We start from the raw sequence: 18,616 nt of genomic DNA on the forward strand, positions 1-18,616 counted from the left end.
GGAAGTCCAAGGTCCTCCCACTTCTATCCAGGTCCAGGAAGGTGAGCATCCAAACAGGCTAGGATCCCACAAAGCCAGTTCATGCAGTAGGATCGAAACCCAGTGCCATTGTCCTTGGCTTCTCATCAGCCTATAGCCATACTGATGAATATCTTGCATATCACCTTAGAACCTTCATCTGGCAATGGATCGAGGTAGAAACAGAGACCCAAATTGGAGCACCGGACTGAGCTCCTAAGGTCCAAATGAGGAGCAGAAGGAGGGAGAACATGAGCAAGGAAGTCAGGACCATGAGGGGTGCACCCACCCACTGTGACAGTGGAGCTGATCTATTGGGAGCTCGCCAAGGCCAGCTGGACTGGGACTGAATAAGCATGGGATGAGACCGGACTCTCTGAACATGGCAGGCAATGAAGGCTCCTCCCTCTCTTCAACTGGACTTTGGGAGCTCAGCCCAATGTTTTGCTGTGGATCCATCAGTTGCTGGATGAAAGTTCTATGATGACAATTAAGGTAGTCATCAACCTGACTACAGGGCAAGGCCAGTTCAGGTTCCCTCTCCACTATTGCTTAGGGTCCTAGCTGGGGTCATCCTTGTGGACTCCTGGGAATTTCCTGTCTTTAACTTTGAAGAAGAAACTATTGTTTTACATGTGTAAATAAATCAACAGTTTCAAATTTTTTGACTGTGCCTTAAAATATATCACATGAATCAGTAGTCCATTTTTTCCAATATAGTTTTCAACATTTTTTGATAGAGATGATAGTCAAACACACACACACACACACACACACACACACACACACACACACACACTATAATTCCTCTTTTTAATACCATGAAAAACGACTTGCCTGAAACCCACAATTGTTCATGTTCTGTTTTATCTCAAGAACAGAAAGGAGCGACTGAGTGTGGATGCTCATGTGCCTTGGCAGATGTTGGTGGGTAGAAGGGTGATGTCCTGGCCTTTCACCTTCTCTGAGGAAGGGACACGATGCTGCTATGTAAACCAAGGCGCCTGGCTTGCAAGCTCTTTGGGATCCTCCTATCTCTGCCACATGCCTCTTTGCCCCTATGGCCATAGGAGCTCTGGATTTAGAGACACTGTCCTCAGGGTCACTCTACATGGGGAAAGGGGTCCAGATTCTAGTTCTCATGCACAGAAAATTCTTCCCTCTCTGAGTCAACTCACTAGCCCCCAAATCACACTTTTGTGGTGCTGGAGTCAAACTTAGGGTCCGCGCTTTGTTTGGAAAATGCCCTAATATTGAGGCATATCCTCAGTTTCAAGAAACACTTTTTGAGGAGCACTTTAAAAAAATTAGTAGAATAGAAATTAATATTATTCTTTTTTGATAAAAAAATGAAGAATTATTTAAATTCTTTTGTTTGAGATATTACCATGCTCTTTCTCTCCCAGAGCAAATCACGAAATAAAAATATATTTCTAATTGTGGGGTCTAGTCAAATTGACCCTTCCTGGTTTTGGAAATGCATATAAAATAAATATAAAATTCAAGAAATAAGAATTAAAAGAGAGAGATGAAGTGCAACACAAGACAGGAAAAAATTGAAGGACAGAAGCAATAGCTGTACCACTTCATGATCTAAGACTAACCCATTTGTTTCCCAAGAGAACAGGTTTCTGTTTTCAGTAAAGAATGTTCTTTTAACTGGACTTTGGATGAAATAGCCAGCTTTTTAAAAAAGCATTAAGACTGATAGGGGAATGAAGTCATGCTGCCAGACCATGTGATTTATTAAAAGAATTGAGAACAAAATAAAATAAAAATAAATGGTGGAACATGGCAGATCTATAAGAAGGCTGCTCTGGACATGTGGGAGTTGTCTGTATCGGAGGGAGGTGCTTGGATTTTGAAATCTGAAGAGGCACAGGAGAGGCTGAAGGCAGGAGTGTGGAGGTGAATTTATTGATGTGCAGAGATCGAGGGGTGGCATGATATAGAAGAAGGCTCCAACTGAGGGTGCATTGTCAGGAATATATCAGATATTCAGTTGTTAGAACGTCGTAGAAAAATTATTGCATGTAAATTTTAGAACCATGGCTTGAAATGTGTTTTAAATAAGGTGTATCAATCACCTGGACTGCATATAATCAATCCTCATTATTCTTAGATCCTGTGTTTGTAATTTCAAGTACTTGCTAAAATTTATTTGTAACCTCAAAAATCAGTACTTGGTTGGCACTTCAGTGCTCATTTGTGAATATTCACAAAGTTGCAAAATACTTGAGTTACTTCTGGACACATTCATCGTTGAGATCAAGCCAAAACACTTGTGTCTGGTGACCAAATATATATTCTGTGGCTCATTTAGTGCCATCCTAGTCAGTTTTGTGCGTTGGGTTGGTGACTCCATGGTTTAAGATGACTTATATAGCTTTATAGTATTATCAAATGTTTCTAAGCACAGCAAAGTTGTGGTGTATGCTGTCTAGTTTTATGTCAACTTCACCCAAACAGTAATCTTTCTGGGAAAGCATGTGTTAATTTTTTTTTTTTTTTGATGGATGTCTGATGGTAGGGTCCAGCTCACTGTGGGTAGTAGCATCCCTGGGCTGGTGCTCCTGGGTGCTATAAGGTGGCCCACTGAGCAAGTCTGAAGAACAGGTCTGTAAGCAGCACTTTCCCAAAGGTTTGAGCTCCTGCCCTAATTTGCTCAGCAATAGAGTGTGACATGAGAGCTGTAAGCTGAAATAAAGCCTTTCTTCCCCAAGCTGTTTATGGTGATAGTGTTTATCACAGCAATAGAAACCCTAACTAAACAGTCACCTCAATAAAATGATGGTCTACATTTGATCTGTGCATAGGGCTCTAAAGTCCATGTTAACAAGTCATCAATTTATATTGACATATCTTAGGTATATTTCAACAAAAAGATACAAAAGAATCAGGTTCTGTATTGATTGGTTGATGGCAGAACTGTGACACTATGCTCCTGGGAACCTAACCAGCACTTCAGTATTTGTTAACTCGGTGTTTGCAAGTGTTGTATTTAAAATGAACTACTATGGATAGCGAGAGCTGACTGAGATAAAAAAAATTGTCCAAATGTAAATGGATTATTAAAATAGAATGTTGATAGTATTGTTTTATATTTCTCAGTTTTGCCTTTGCTTCTGCAATAATAAAGCTTTTAGAAACTAAATACTCTGAATAAATAAATTGCACACCTTTAATCAGGTAATTGTGCTGTGTGAAATTTCCTGGGAAAATATGACACGCACAAATCTACTCACCCAGATAGTGAGCCTACAACAGACCAAAGTAATGTCTGCCTCAAAGCCCAAGATGGTGGATTAAAATGGCGTTACCTGGGCTGTTGCTTTTGTTACTAAAATTGAACACACAGTTAACACTTATATGCATATAAGATTGTGCTAATACGGGCGGTGGTGGCGCACGCCTTTAATCCCAGCACTCGGGAGGCAGAGGCAGGCGGATCTCTGTGAGTTCGAGACCAGCCTGGTCTACACGACCTAGTTCCAGGACAGGCTCCGAAACCACAGAGAAACCCTGTCTCGAAAAACCAAAAAAAAAAAAGATTGTGCTAATAGTTTTTTTATCAATCATACAATGATAGCTTATACTATATACTATTTTACTATATTATATAACATGTCATAGTTCTGATATGTCATTCGATCTAAGGATTTTAATTAAATAAGCTAAGCATAGCTTTCATGGCTCAGTGGAATAACCACATGGTAAACTCAGAGTTGTCATGATCTGTATATAAATTGGTAGCAATATATATATAGGCCAAGACAAGTTTGTGGATCAGAAATAGTACTTCTAACCTTCAGGGTCTGAGGCAGATATTTGTATTGCTGATTATTGGTGTCATTCATTATCTTAATATTTCTGAGTCTGATCTGTTTTATACTGCTCTTTTTAATTTTATAGTCATTTTATAGTGGATCCTTGACTTCATCAATTCTATTGTCATTATGGGTATTATATGACCTTATAATCACACAGATATCAGCTGGAGTACTCAGAATAATATTTAATCATTATGACAAAGTGTGTTTTTATAGCAATGGACATAAATGTAGAATGATAGCTTTTTATATTAACCTTCAAAATTAGCAATCATTTTTACTCAACATTCAAGTGAAGGTTGTGATTAGGACCAAAAGATGATGAATCAAAATGATGTTGCTTGATTAAAATTAGGTTTTTCTTAAATTAGTGCTGACTTTGTTCTTTGTGAGCTAATCAAACTCACTATGTGAGTGGTTGCTGTCTTTGGTTAAGACCAGATATGCAAATGAAACAATATTGTGGATTATTTTTAAAATTTCTTGCTGGTCAGTCATACCACTAAGAATTTAATATTCTCTTTATCGGAATTGATTCGTAGTGCTTCTCGGCCTTTTGGCTAAGATCAAGTGGAATTGACTTGTGACATTTATTGATGGTATGACAAGGGATAAGCATGTAATCTGTCAATAATCAGTCATAAGGTCCTGAAAACAGAGTTGGTAATAGATTTAAGAACTTATTCTCCTGTAAAAATACATTACTAACATTTGGCATTGACTCTGACCTATAATATTAGAGTTTCAGAGAAAATTCTAATATTATAGAAGGAACATATTATTTATAGTTTAATGATGATTATTTATGTATGATTTGGGTTTAGAAAGTGCATCCTGTTCTAAATGAACTTCTAATCTTAGCTCTTCGTGTTCCATTTCATATCAAATTGTCTATACCCATTTATCATTTAGTTATATTCTCCCTGTTAGGAATGTGTGCGTGTCAAACACTTTAATGTGCTCCTTTCCCCCACCACATATCTGCCTAATTAAAAAGATAAGTTTTTGTGTATGTATGTCACATGCACATGTATGTGCGTGTGGCATACACACACATGTGCACACACATTCACTTTTGAAGTTCATGTTGAGACCAGAGCTTAGAATTATACCTATTTTTATATGTGTGGTGTTAGCAGATTTTTTATGAAGAAATGCTTTCAGGATTACTCTAATGTTCCAGGAATCATGAAATTTTAACACTAAAAGTATTTTAATGAATTATTCACCATTTACTCACAATTCATTATAATGGACATAAAAAACAAATTTAATTTAAACACATTTTACCAAAATATGCAGTATTGACATATACCATTTACTGCTTTAAAGCAATTTAGCAATTAAAATAATTCAGGGGTACCTTAGGGGATGGTTCTTGCTAAGCACTTTGAGTGCAAATGCCCCCAGGCATGGTGTATATTTATGCAGTAAACTGAGGTTAGGTTCCCCTTTTCTGAAGGATCATTTTACCTCTGGCTATTAGCCTCTAGCTTCTGTATCTTACTTTAATGATGGTTATGACTTGGCATTAACTTTCCCCAGGATGGGGAATCTAGAGCTGGAGCATACAAGGAAGCTACAAAAGTGTTGTCTTCTGTAACTAGTTGCAGAAACTGCAACCAACACCTCCACCTTATCTTGAAACATTATATATAGTCCCATTCAAGGGGAAGGTAATCAGCCTTACATCTTGAAGGGAGAATTATCAACACTACTGTCTCTGAGTAAGGGCTGCTGCATTGGTTTGAAGGAGGGTTCTCCCCTCCAAAACTCTTCTTTTTTTTTTTTTTGGTTTTTCGAGACAGGGTTTCTCTGTGGCTTTGGAGCCTGTCCTGGAACTCGCTCTGTAGACCAGGCTAGTCTCGAACTCACAGAGATCCGCCTGCCTCTGCCTCCCAAGTGCTGGGATTAAAGGCGTGAGCCACCACCGCCCGGCTCCAAAACTCTTCTTGAAAGTCCTCAGTGAAAAGGTGTTAGGAGGCATTGTGTTCGCAAGAGGACACAACCTTTCTCATGAATGAGACTGAGAAGTTAGTTCATGTGAAAAACAAACAAACAAACTATAAGATTTCGGAATCGAGTCCGTTCCTTATACCTCTTCATTCACGTGAGAGACTGCTGCAGAAGAATGAAATGATTATCACGCTACTTTTCAGGGTATATTAGACCCTCTTCTTAATTAGAAAGCTAATTCTTCATCATCTTTTTTATGTTCATATTTCCCCAGTGAACAAGATGCCCTCCCCTTAACAAATCCCTTAAATCTGAGGTTTTTTCTTTCCTGAACCTACTTATTTCCCTGACATAATCACCACATTTCTTTACATACTGATTATCATGGGGCTATGATGCTGTATTCTCCCATCTTTATTTTATCTCTCCTCTCTCTTCCCATTATTAAAATTGTCATTTAGATTAATAACCCCAGAAACAATTGTTTTCTCTTGAAAAAAACAATAAATTTTTATCCACTGTTCACACTAAAAATTTTCAAGAAATCTCCATCAATAGGACTAGAAAATAAAATTATATCCAGTCAATTTAATATTGTTAAGTGCCATAATTATCTCCAATGTTTATATTTTGATCCTTAAAAATGTAAAAAATGAAATATGCATTCCGAACTCACTCCTAACAGATGTATTAAGGTAAAAAAAAAAAAAGACTTTTTTTAGTCCTAAACCCAATAACTTTGATTTTAATTCAATCTTTGACTTTTTAGTAACCTCCACAGTGTACATTAATTGCTAAACAAACTTTGCAAAGTAAAAGCTGTTAAGCACAATTAGTCAAAGATGAAACTATTTGTTATCATATTCCACATAGTCCAGTTAGGGAAAATAACAGGCTTCTTTCTATCTACAGCTTTAATATGGTAGATTTAGATTTTTTAGGTTAATAGGGCCACATAAATAGAAAGAAGCAACAGCAAAGGAAGCTCAGCACTCTATTGAGGATGGGCAAACCTGTACCCACACCATAATCACAGAGAGATCTAGATTACTTGAGTTGTTAAGATTTGGGGCTGATAAACTCAATGGACTTATGACTTGAGATTCATATATGTTAAAAGTATATATTATGACAGGGATGAAGAGATGGCTAGGTAGTTAACAGTACTTGCTGCTCTTCTAGAACACCTAAGTTTGCCTCTCAGCACAACATTGAGTGGTTCACAACCTCTTCTAAGTACATCCCCAGGGGCTATGACACCCTCTTCAGGCCTATCTGGCCACAGTACATATGTGCAAACATACACATACAAAGACTAACAACACATACAAGAGCAAAATAAAATACCTTTTCTAAAAAAGAAAACAAGTATTTTCTACCCTGTAATTTAACCATAAAACCCATCCATAATTCAAATGCCCTCAATGTTTCTATTTTCCAAATAAGAACGCTGTTCTACAGGAAGATTAAGTGACTTATACAAGATTACATTTCTACAAGGCAATAAAGAGACACACCCAGGAGTCCTCATCTTCAATCACCACAATACATCATCCTTTCTGTCATGTGTCTCATTACGTGCAACACGAATAGATGACATGTGATATATGATATAAGATGTGATAGTCACACTATCTCGCCTTTCTATCATACCATAAGGAAGTGTCTTCTCAAACTCTTGGCAAAGGATAGTTATAGAATTTAAGATCATGAAAGGGTGGAGATGAGCTGACTGTACAAAATCCATTATGTACTGTTGACTGCATAGCCACTTATACTATACAACTCCTCCTCCTGTTGTAATTTGCCATCATTATGTACTAAGAATATTGCCATCAGTTACTTCTCTGCAAGATGGAGTTACTCTAAATTCAATTTAGGATAAGGAAACTAATGCTAAAAAAAGAGTATTTACACTTAAATGTCATTTATGAAGCCAGTGGTAAGAAATCCAGTTATTCTCAGCAAATCCGGTGAAGAAGCAGAAATATATTGAAAGTGTGGTAGACTGACAAGTGCTGGCTTTACCATGGTTGTGCTATTTCATTTCCTGTTCTTCCTGTGTGAGCATTCTGGTTTCTTCACAGTCTCTCCTATGTTTGTTCTTTTTCTCAAATATTGAAACCATTCTAACATGGAGTTAAATAAACGTGTATGAGGTTGAATAACTCCTATAAGGCATGAAGAATAAATACTTTTAAGTTAAAAAACACTTTTTAAGTTGATATATTTAGTGCTGCAGGGGTACCTGTAAATCAAAGACAAAGTATAATTTTTATATTTGTCTTGTTTATCCAATTTAATTTACTTATCAAAAGAAAAAGATGAGAAAAGAGCCCAAACTCCCCAGAGCTAAATAACAAACAAACAAAACTCAAAACAAAATTACCATAAAAAAAGCCTTCCCCACAGTACAAGAACTCAATGCAGTGATATCAGTTTTGTCACGGGATTTGAGGTAATTTGAATATCATAGGCAAAAAGAATAGGTATTTGACAAAATTATTTGAGTAAATTTAACATTATTCCATTTTATAAATTTGTCTTTCAGAACATATTGACAAGGTAGAATGAATTTGAGATAAGGATAATATGTTTGTGAGAAATGCTTATAAATTTATCCTTTACAAAGGGGTAACAGAATTTTAATTGATAAGGAATTTAAACTTGGTGTGATTGAAATGAAACCTGCAAATGGAGGCTGTACTTTTGTGTCCCAACAGCAAGGTCCCAAATAATCACACAGATATTTACATTAATTAAAAGTGGTTTTCCTATAGTTCAGACTTATTACTAACTAGCTCTTACATGTAAATTCACCCATTTCTATTAATCTATGTATCGCCACATGGCTGTGCCTTTTACAGGTCTTCTGGCATGTTTTTTTTTGGGCAGTTGTTCATGTCTCCCTTGACTCTGACCCTCATCATCCAAATCCTCACTTTGATTGTTCTGCCTAACCCTATCCTGCCTACCTATTATTCATCAACAGCTTTTATCATTAACCAATGGGAACAATATATATTTACAATATACAGAGGCATCTCATAGCATTTCCCCCTTTCTGTTTAATAAAAGGGAAAGCTTTAACTTTAATATAGTAAAATTATATATAATAAAACAGCTACCAGGTAAGAATATATAAGTTATAATATCTAGTCTATTATATTTGAAAAAATAGAGAAAATACATAATTATCTATTCTTTCTTGGTGAATTTAAAGTTTAAATTAGATATCTAATTTATCCTTTATCATAATTAAGAAAAACTATAATTATTTGGTCTTCACTCCATCAAAGACCAGAGAAGGAAATATTACCTGAATAAGTAGGAAGTGCAAGCAAGCGACTTCCAAAAATGTAAGGGATGACAGAAACAGCTGGCTGCCTGGATAGTCATTCAGGGTTACTCACTCAAGGTTACTCTGTAATATTGGGGCTTCATCTTTGGCCTACAGGCCTAGCATATCTGTCTGACTGTTTTGTGAAGCAAGGAATTTTGCAGGACAGTCATACCCTGTCTTGGTAAAGTGCAGCAGTTGCCTTTCTTGTGTCCTGCTGGTTCAGTTTGGACAGTAACTGTCAGGAATTGTGGCAAGGGCAGTTTCTTTGCCCATATGACTAGCTTTTGCCATAAACAAAACAAGCTTCAGAGTTTCTTCAATGCCTATTATCTTTCTTAGACTATGTTGGCTGGGAGCAGACTTGTCTCACTGTCATGAATAGTCTAACTTATTAAAACCTTTTAAGTGTCATATACTGTAGGTTTTGGAAATGTTTGAAGAATAACTGTCTGAAATATATCTTTCTATATCTAGAAAACCTAACATGACTATAAGTTTGGCTATTACGGGTGAATATTAATCTGCATTTTTAATTATATATTACATTATTAAATGAGCTGTGTAAACATAATGACAGTCTGTCAGCTTTTTTTGTTTTTGTTTCCCTGATATTCAGGGCATGAAATGCATAAAACTTAGTTTGGTTAATATTTCTCACTTGTTTTGTGAATGTATTTATGTCATTGCACTTGTTATTTAATCATCTGACTTTCTGGTGTATTTTAAATGTGTGAGTCCTAAAATTTTACCAGCAACAGTCATTCTTTTTACCATATATTATAATCTATCTCTTTGTCTATTTTCTTTCTGTCTATCTATCTGTCTATCTATCATCTATCATCTATCATCTATCTATCTATCTATCTATCTATCTATCTATCTATCTATCTATCATCTATCTAACTATACATAACTATCTACCATTTACCTACTACATACCTATCTATCTATCCATCAATCTCTAGCTGATTGTCTGTCTATTGGTCTGGATAATATGAATCTAGCACTCTATCACCTAGTGCCATCCATCACCTCTATCTGTTTCCATGATAACTTCTAGTTTCTTCCTTCCCTACACTGTCTGGTTCAGAATGAAACAGTATAGCTTTAAATAGACACTTGCTCTCATTATTTTGTATTTTCAAACTTTGTGATTATTTCAACTCATCAACACTCATTATGAGAGATCTCTACTCACATCTTATTTATTTTTTATATGTTAGCTATCACATAGTTCAGATATTGCTCTGAGTATAACAATAACCATTATTATTCCTCATTAGTAAAACTATCAGCAAAATCCACAACCTTCTCAAGTTTATTGTCTTAGATATTTGTTGTATATGAGTTCTCTGCCCCTCCTATTCCCTTCTCTCTTATTATTTTCCTCTCTCTCTCTCTCTCTCTCTCTCTCTCTCTCTCTCTCTCTCTCTCTCTCTCTCCCTCCCTGTTTTTAATATTTGGAACACTGTAGAATAGCCTGTGAAAAATGCTACAAAGCCTAACAAAGTCTTAGGGACTATATGTTATATGCATATGCACTGATATCCTTTAATGTATGCATGGGAGGCTCTTTTTCCTTTTACAGAGTTAGTTTCATTTTGGCCTGCTATGCTCTCCTTCCTGGTATATATGAAACATATTTCACATGCATGAACCACCTTATTTGATGATTCCTTAAAACGATTTATTTGTTTGATGCATATGTATATGTGTTTATGTGCACCATGTATGTGCAGGTGTGTAATTGATAGGGCACTGGATTCCTTGAATTACAAGTGGTTGTGTAATCTCATATATAGATGCTTCGAACTGAACCCAGGTCCTCTCAAAGAGCATTAAGTGCTCTTGACTTCTGAACCATCTCTCTAGTTTCCTTGGTGATAACTTTTGAGTTACTTCTCATAAATGAATCTCATACAGACACAGTATAAAAGCAGAATAAAATAAACAGGAAGGCAGAAGGAGATAAAAATACATATTGACTTAAAATCTAAAGTGCTAAAAATACCAACTGTTGTTCTAAAGAAAATAAAGGTGTTGACAGATGATATTCAAACATACATTTATAAAACACAGTGACAGCAAATACTCTTTCTTTATCCCTCCAGGGAGAATGTATTAACAAAGTACACTTACCTCATGCATTACATTAACTCAAAACATACCTACATAAAGCTCCAAATCTTCTAGCTTTTTAAGCAATAGTCAGATGTGAACTTTGTGGGAAATACCTACCATAACCTTTCTATCATCTTTCACCATCAGCTCTAACCTGATTTTTTTTTAAACCTGAACTTCTCTAGGCACTGACAGATACCCATGGAATTTAAAAAGTGTGTCTTGGAGTAGTCAAATCAAAATGGCCAGTGATTTGTTTAGAAATCTGCATGTGCTATATTCTGACCAATGGCATTTAGCCTGAATCATGTGGTTGGTATATATATATATATATATATATATATATATATATACCAACATTAGTACTATCCTTGTATTTCCATATGAAAAATGAAGCCACTTTTTATTTATGTGTTTTTTATAACCTAATGTGTATAGGTTCATTGTCTACATGTATGTCTGTACAGCACATGTATGCAGTGCTCATAGAGGCTAGAAGACAATGTCTGATTCTCTGAAATTGAAGTGACAGATGGTTGTGAGTCATTATGCAAGTATTGAGAATCCAGCCTGTGGTCCTCTGAAAGACCAGACAGTGCTCTAGTCACCTACTCCTGTAAATTGAGCAGTATAAAGAATCAGCTTATTCTCATGTGTTCCACAGAGCTGTTGCAGTGGATGTGGGACCCTTACTACCAAGAACTATATAGCTGTCAATGAGTATTCAGAATGTCTGTAGTGACTCTTGCTTATCAAAATACAGTGCAAGAAATCCAGTAACATGTACTGGTATATCTTAAATTATGAAACATACATTCCATTTCTTTAAGATTTATTTTATTTTTAAGTGTGTGTGTTTGTGTGTGTGTGTGTGTGTGTGTGTGTGTGTGTGTGTGTGTTGGAGTATATAAAAATAAATATGGGTGCCCACGAAAGGTAGGGCTATTGGATTTACTGTATGTTCGGGTAAAATTTTTTGTGAGTCATCTGAATTGGTCCCTTGGCATTGAACTTGGGTCCTCTCAAACAGTAGTACATTTTCTTTAAAAAATACTTAATAAAATCAACTTTGACTGTTTAGTCTATTTTCCCTTACTCTAATCAGAGAGAATTGTTTTGTAAAAAATAATCACTTTACTCAATACTAAAATTTTCAAAATGGAGTATATTTTCTTTAAGAAATTAAAAAACTAAGAAGAAAATGCCACATAACAAAAATGGTTCATCAGAATAGGTCACCAGAAAAAAAAATCCTGTAATGAACTTGTCTCCAAAACCATGAATTCTAGTCTGACCTTTCATTCCTTGCTTGGGTGTGACTCACCGCTGCACCAACTTATTCTTCATTCTTTTCCACATTGCCCAAGGGAGTAGGTCAGCCTTTAAAATTCCATTATCAGGACCCAATCTGGGATCCACTGATTTCTTCTTAAAAGGCACTAGCATGTCAGGTAACCAGACAATTTCATTCCCACGAATACTCTAGCCATGAAGAAACTCAGCAGGAGCAAAGCCAATGAAGAGAAGAAGTAACCTATTGAGTTTTTGAATGTTTGGTGCACTGGATCAGTCCAGGATTATAAAATCTAATCTTCAAGGCCAGGCGATGGTGGCGCACGCCTTTAATCCCAGCACTCGGGAGACAGAGGCAGGCGGATCTCTGTGAGTTCGAGACCAGCCTGGTCTACAGAGCTAGTTCCAGGACAGGCTCCAAAGCCACAGAGAAACCCTGTCTCAAAAAACAAAAACAAAAAACAAGCAAACAAAAAAAAAATCTAATCTAATCTTCCATTTATTAACAGGAAGGTAGATGCAAGTCTTTTCATAATATTCTGCCCATTGACTCTAAGTTAAGAAAGCTACTGGTCTCTGGTAGGCATGCTCATTAGTCATTGAGCCAACACATGGAGTTTCAACAATAACAAAAAAATTATTCCTTGGTAATAAGGAATTAAGACACTACCACCAGGTCATACATCATCATGGCTGATGCCATGTACCCCCAGGGTGGCTTCTTAAAGTTCCGGTGGAGGCATTTGAACAATAAGAAAGGGACAGAGTTCATATCGGCAGTGGGAGGGCCAGGGCTCTGGCCTACAGCTTCCTGCACCACCAAGAAACACACTGAAAAAGTATATTTAAAGGCATAAAACGTCCTTCATGTGCATTATTCAGTGTTCGTTGACATTTTATTTTGTTAAATAAATTTACATTTTATTTATGTTATTGGATTGTGGACTATTAATATATAACATTAAAAGTTTTTAGTACCTTTAAGAAAATCCAAGTTCTTTAAAGTTAAAAATATAATTGCATAAAAATGAATCGTGTATTAATAAGTTATTAATTATTATGGATTTATTTCATTATATATTAAAATCAGTAGTAGAGTAGGAACAGATAAGATGTTAAACCTGATTTGAATTACATGTGAGAAATGTGTATTCAAACAATCCATTTGGAAAGGTGTGAACAAAACATTGAGATGCAATTACTGAGTGAGCTACCTATAAGCTGGCAATTGTCTTAGGCAGCAGTAACACTACTTTTGGCAACATTTCTTCTGAACAGAATTCTGTTAAGTAATTTAAACCCCAGTGTCTGGGTCTAGAGTTTGAGTCAAGTATGTGACTATGAAGTCAATCACAAGTATATTCTCTTAGGGATGCATGTAGTTCTTGACTAAACTCATTAAATATGATCTGGGATACCATTTGCAAACATACACTGGTCTGGAGAGTTGGGTATGTGGATAAAGTGCTTGCCATAAAGCTTGAGGATCTGACTTCAGATATCCAAAATGCATGTATAAATCTGAGTGCAGGTGATGAGCACCTGTAACCCTGGTCCTGGAGAGATGGAGACAGGCAGGGAGCTGGAGGTCACTGACTAGCTGGTCTGGCCAAAACAATGAGCTGAAGTTAATGAACAGATTCGGCCTCAAAGAATAAGACAGTGATTGAGGAAAACACCTGAGGATGACATCTAACCCTCCTAAGTACACACACTTTGACATGTATAGCCACACACACGAACATGTATGCACACAAATGTGAATTTATACATATATGTATACACATAGAGATATATGTCCGTAATATTTTCTGAATTTTAACTAAATTTATTGAGGATACAGTTGCTGACATTTAATAAAAAGTAGAGGTACTGAATTTTAAAACAGCATCCTTCAAGGATTGGCAGCTCTTCCTAATTCGTCCCTGAGCTATGCAGGCATTGCTGAATGTGCTAATAGTAGAACAGTGGTATCAGGTCAGTGTACTAGGTGATCAATAATTCTGAAACTCATAAAATAAAAGACCTAACACCATTGTAAAGCACACTTGGATTTCAGGTTTCATATTAAATTGACTCCTTATGGTTATGATTCAAATAATAGATATATTTTATATGACACATTACCACATTGGCTTGAAGAATAATTCAATGTAAATGTTTTTGGCTTTAAGCTAAAGATGGAAAATGTTTTTGATTTTGAGAATTAATTTTGAAAATGAGATACAAAGTAACTAGTAGCTGAAGAGACAGGTGTCATCTTATTTGTTAATGTACCTTTGCTTTATAACAAGCCCATTATCAATCCTTAGCTTCTAATAGGAATACCATGAATTGTACACAAAACTTAGACATAGCTTTCAATTTTTAGCTTTTGATGGGTAGGTAAAAGCATGGATGTGGAGAATATGTTTTGATTGTTGTCTTGACAAATGTCCTAAAATTTTTGCTTTTAGATGAAGTTGTATTTTAACTTATTCTAAGTTTACACAAAAATCTCAGCTAATTAATTATATGATCGTGATAATTGTCCCAAACTCTCATCCAATATGGTTGATTGAAAATATCAAGATAAAAAAAACTAATAAAAAATGAGTTACAACTCCATTATAGTATATAAAGTATAATATATACATGATAGCATATAACATATTCCTTATATTATAATGTATATATCTACCATATATAATATAAATAGTATTGTTTTCTCCAAGGTGAATTTCACTCAACATAATAGAATTATTGGTAGGAGGCAGAGGCAGGTGGACCTCTGTGAGTTTGAGGCCAGCCTGGACTACAAGAGCTAGTTCCAGGACAGGAACCAAAAGCTAAGGAGAAACCCTGTCTCGAAAATCCAAAATAAATAAATAAACAAACAAACAAAAATAGAATTATTGGTAAGCAAGGCACCTGGGATATTTGATTGTAGGTAATACAGGGAAAGAAAATGTGCTTGCTCTATAGGGTCCATTTGATCACTAATCACCCTGGGTCTGTGGTTTTCCTGCTGTATTTATTTCCATACTGCTAGGCAAGTTAAAAAGCATATCCTATAGGACTTCTGTGAGCTATTTATGTGAACATGGTTAGTTATTTACAATCATGTGTTTAAAAACTGAAGTATTTTTGTGATAGAACAGTTATTGACATTGGCAGATCACAAGAAAGGCACACATGCTTACCTTTTATATGTCAGGGATTATCTATCTACACAGCCACAAAGACCCTCCCAGAGCTGACTGGAATGTAGTTCTTCCCGAAATGAGATACCTCCAGGCCATAGGGGAACCCTTTATATTTCTAAACGTGTAGCAGGAGAGGAGAAGCTCTGCCTTAAGCTCAGGATAATGAAAATTGAAATATTTTTCTTGATCAGTTAATTAATCTAATGCAAGAAATGACTGTTTTATTAATAGAAAAATTAACTAAACTTGATCATTCCTTTTTAGCAATTGAGTTCCAAGTAATTAAATGTTCAGATAATTATTTTTTCAATCTGCTGCCAGTCCTGTAAAGCAAGCTTTCTCCCCCTCCTTGCTCTTTATTAGAACCACAAACCCTTTCACCTTAAATCAGGAGATTTAATGAGTATTAATGAGACTTTCAGATTCAAAGGGATGTTTAACAATGGTGTTTTCTGAGACATTTAGGATAAAGAGCTGTAACTGCGTGTGTCTTTTTCTTCCTTTGGCGATCTGACAGTTCTTCTAAAAGATGTATTTTTAAGGAAATTTTGAACAAATGAACCAGCTGCCAGCCTTGCTTCAGAAGGTGTTATCCCAGAGAAGGTGCTGTGAGAAGTGGGGCAGGGGCAGGAACCGCTTTTCTGAGATCAAGTGCCCATGGCCTTGCCGACACATCTTTCTTCAGAGACACAGGATGCCAGTTTAGGTTAACTGTCTCCTTGGAGACAGTTACTATGCCAATGACCACAAACCAAATTGAATCCTCAGTGTTCTCATAGATGATAAGAGCCTTGTATGGAAATGACAACTCACAGAAATCTTATTTTTCTCCATTTCTATCTGATTTTTACTAGATTTATAGTTTACAGCATGAACTAATTTTATAAAATAATGAGTTTCATCCTTACTCTTCATACATATATTTAATATACCTTAGTCACGTTCTTTCCCCACATTGCCTTCTATTGTCTCCCCATTAGCACGTAAATGATGAAGCATAACAGCGAGAGTCATGAACAAAGACTCCATCTGCAACAGAAGTCTCCAATCTAACCCAGTTAGAAAGCAAGTAGAGGTTTAATCTGTGGCATGGAGGTTGCCACGCTCAGTCTCTGTTGTACTGATGGTGTTACTTTAACACGGGTAAGCTACTCATGTCTTTTCTTCTCCCTTATGGTATGGAGTAAACTTTTTTGAATAATACTCTGCTTGTGTCAATCATCTGCCTTCCAGAAAGACCACAATCATCTTAAAACCTGTCAAACAAATATAGAACACTTCTTTGGTGGTTTTCACAGACTGACAACAGAAGGAAGTTAATACAAAAGACTGTTGGAAAAAACTTTTTTTTAAATTAAGAGTTTATTTGTGCTTTGTGTATGTCTATGTGTGTATATGCCACATGTGTGGGGGTATCCAAGGAGACAAAAGAGGGACTGGAGTTACAAACACTTGGGGGATGCCTGAATGGATGTTGGCAACGAAAGTTTCATCCCCTGGAAGAGCAACAAGTGCTCTTAACTAGGGAGCTGTCCCTCTAATCCCTGGATACTCCTTTAATCCTGATGGAATAAAAAGGAAAGGGTGATAAAATCAAGGACCAAAAAGAATTCACAGCTGTCCTTTTGGCTTTGTGATGCCCTTATCCACTGGTGGTTATAGAAATAATGAAGACAACTGGAGTCTCTGGCCACATATACAGTTGGCAACCTTGCTGCTAGAAATATTCTACAAGCAATATGAGACAAGACCCTACTTTTCCTCTTCTACTACTTCCTTTTCAATCTTCACATTATTAGAAAACCAATAGACATAAAGGGAGATGGTCTAGGGAGTATAGCTAATATGAGTTTCAGGCTTTTGAGATAAGAAAACTGACTTGAAAGGGATGAATTCTAGCTAATAGCAAGTGGACAAGTGACCGCACATCATCATAGTCATGGATGCTCTAAATTACATGTGGCTTCTGATATCTGTAGTTTTTTTTCAATTCAAAAAATTTTACACTTTCTCCCCTCCTCCCATTCCCCTACTCACCCTCCTCACTCCCCCTCCCTCCTTAAGAGAGGGCAGAGAACCCTGCCCGGTGGGAAGTCCAAGCCCCCCCTCCCATCCAGTTCTAGGAAGCTTTGCATCCAAATAGACAAATAGACTAGGGTCCCAAAAAGCAGCCCCCATTTTCAGCCACATTCAAAGAGTCCGGTTTGATTGCATGCTCATTCAGTCCTGGTCCAGCTGGCTTTGGTGAACTCCCATTAGAACAGGCACACTGTTTCAGTGGGTGGACCAACCCCTTGTAGTCCAGACTTCCTTGCTCATCTTCTCCCTCCTTCTGCTCTTCAACTGGACCTTGGGAGCTCAGTCCGTTGCTCTGATGACAGAATTTGTCTCTATCTCCATCCATCCCTGGACGAAGACTCTGTTGTAATAAGGAGTGGCAGGGCTGCACCCCAGCACCCAGGCAGCCTGCTAACTTATGCCTGAAATAACAACACACAAACTGTATTCATTTAAACACTGCTTGGCCCTTTAGTCTAGCCCTTACTGGCTAATTCTGATATCCCAATCAACCTACCTCTAATAATCTGTGACCACCGTTTTTACTGGGAAAGATTCAGCATGTCTGACCTAGCGGCTTGCTCCATCATGTCTGCTTCAGAGAGCAGAGCTATCGCGTCTACCCGGGAGAGGGGAGCATGGAGTCTCTGAGAGGAGCTGCATGGTTTCTGAGCTCACTTCCTCTTCCTCCCAGCATTTTGTTCTATTTACTCCTCCCACCTATGTTTTAACCTATCAGGGCCAAGCAGTTTCTTTATTGCTTAACCAATGAAATCAACAGATTGATATATGACACTCCCACATCACTTCCC

The 18,616-nt window shown here is 36.7% G+C and overlaps 1 protein-coding gene and 1 pseudogene across 2 annotated transcripts in view; one reads left to right on the forward strand and one right to left on the reverse strand.

Annotated features, from left to right (window-relative positions):
- March1 (membrane associated ring-CH-type finger 1) overlaps positions 1-18,616 on the forward strand; it is an 817,915-nt gene that overhangs the window by 154,685 nt on the left and 644,614 nt on the right. The window lies entirely within an intron of this gene.
- On the reverse strand, positions 12,708-13,333 carry LOC101982444 (annotated as a pseudogene).

The sequence above is a fragment of the Microtus ochrogaster genome, unplaced genomic scaffold, assembly GCF_000317375.1.
Source record: "Microtus ochrogaster isolate Prairie Vole_2 unplaced genomic scaffold, MicOch1.0 UNK23, whole genome shotgun sequence".
Classification (NCBI taxonomy): domain Eukaryota; kingdom Metazoa; phylum Chordata; class Mammalia; order Rodentia; family Cricetidae; genus Microtus; species Microtus ochrogaster.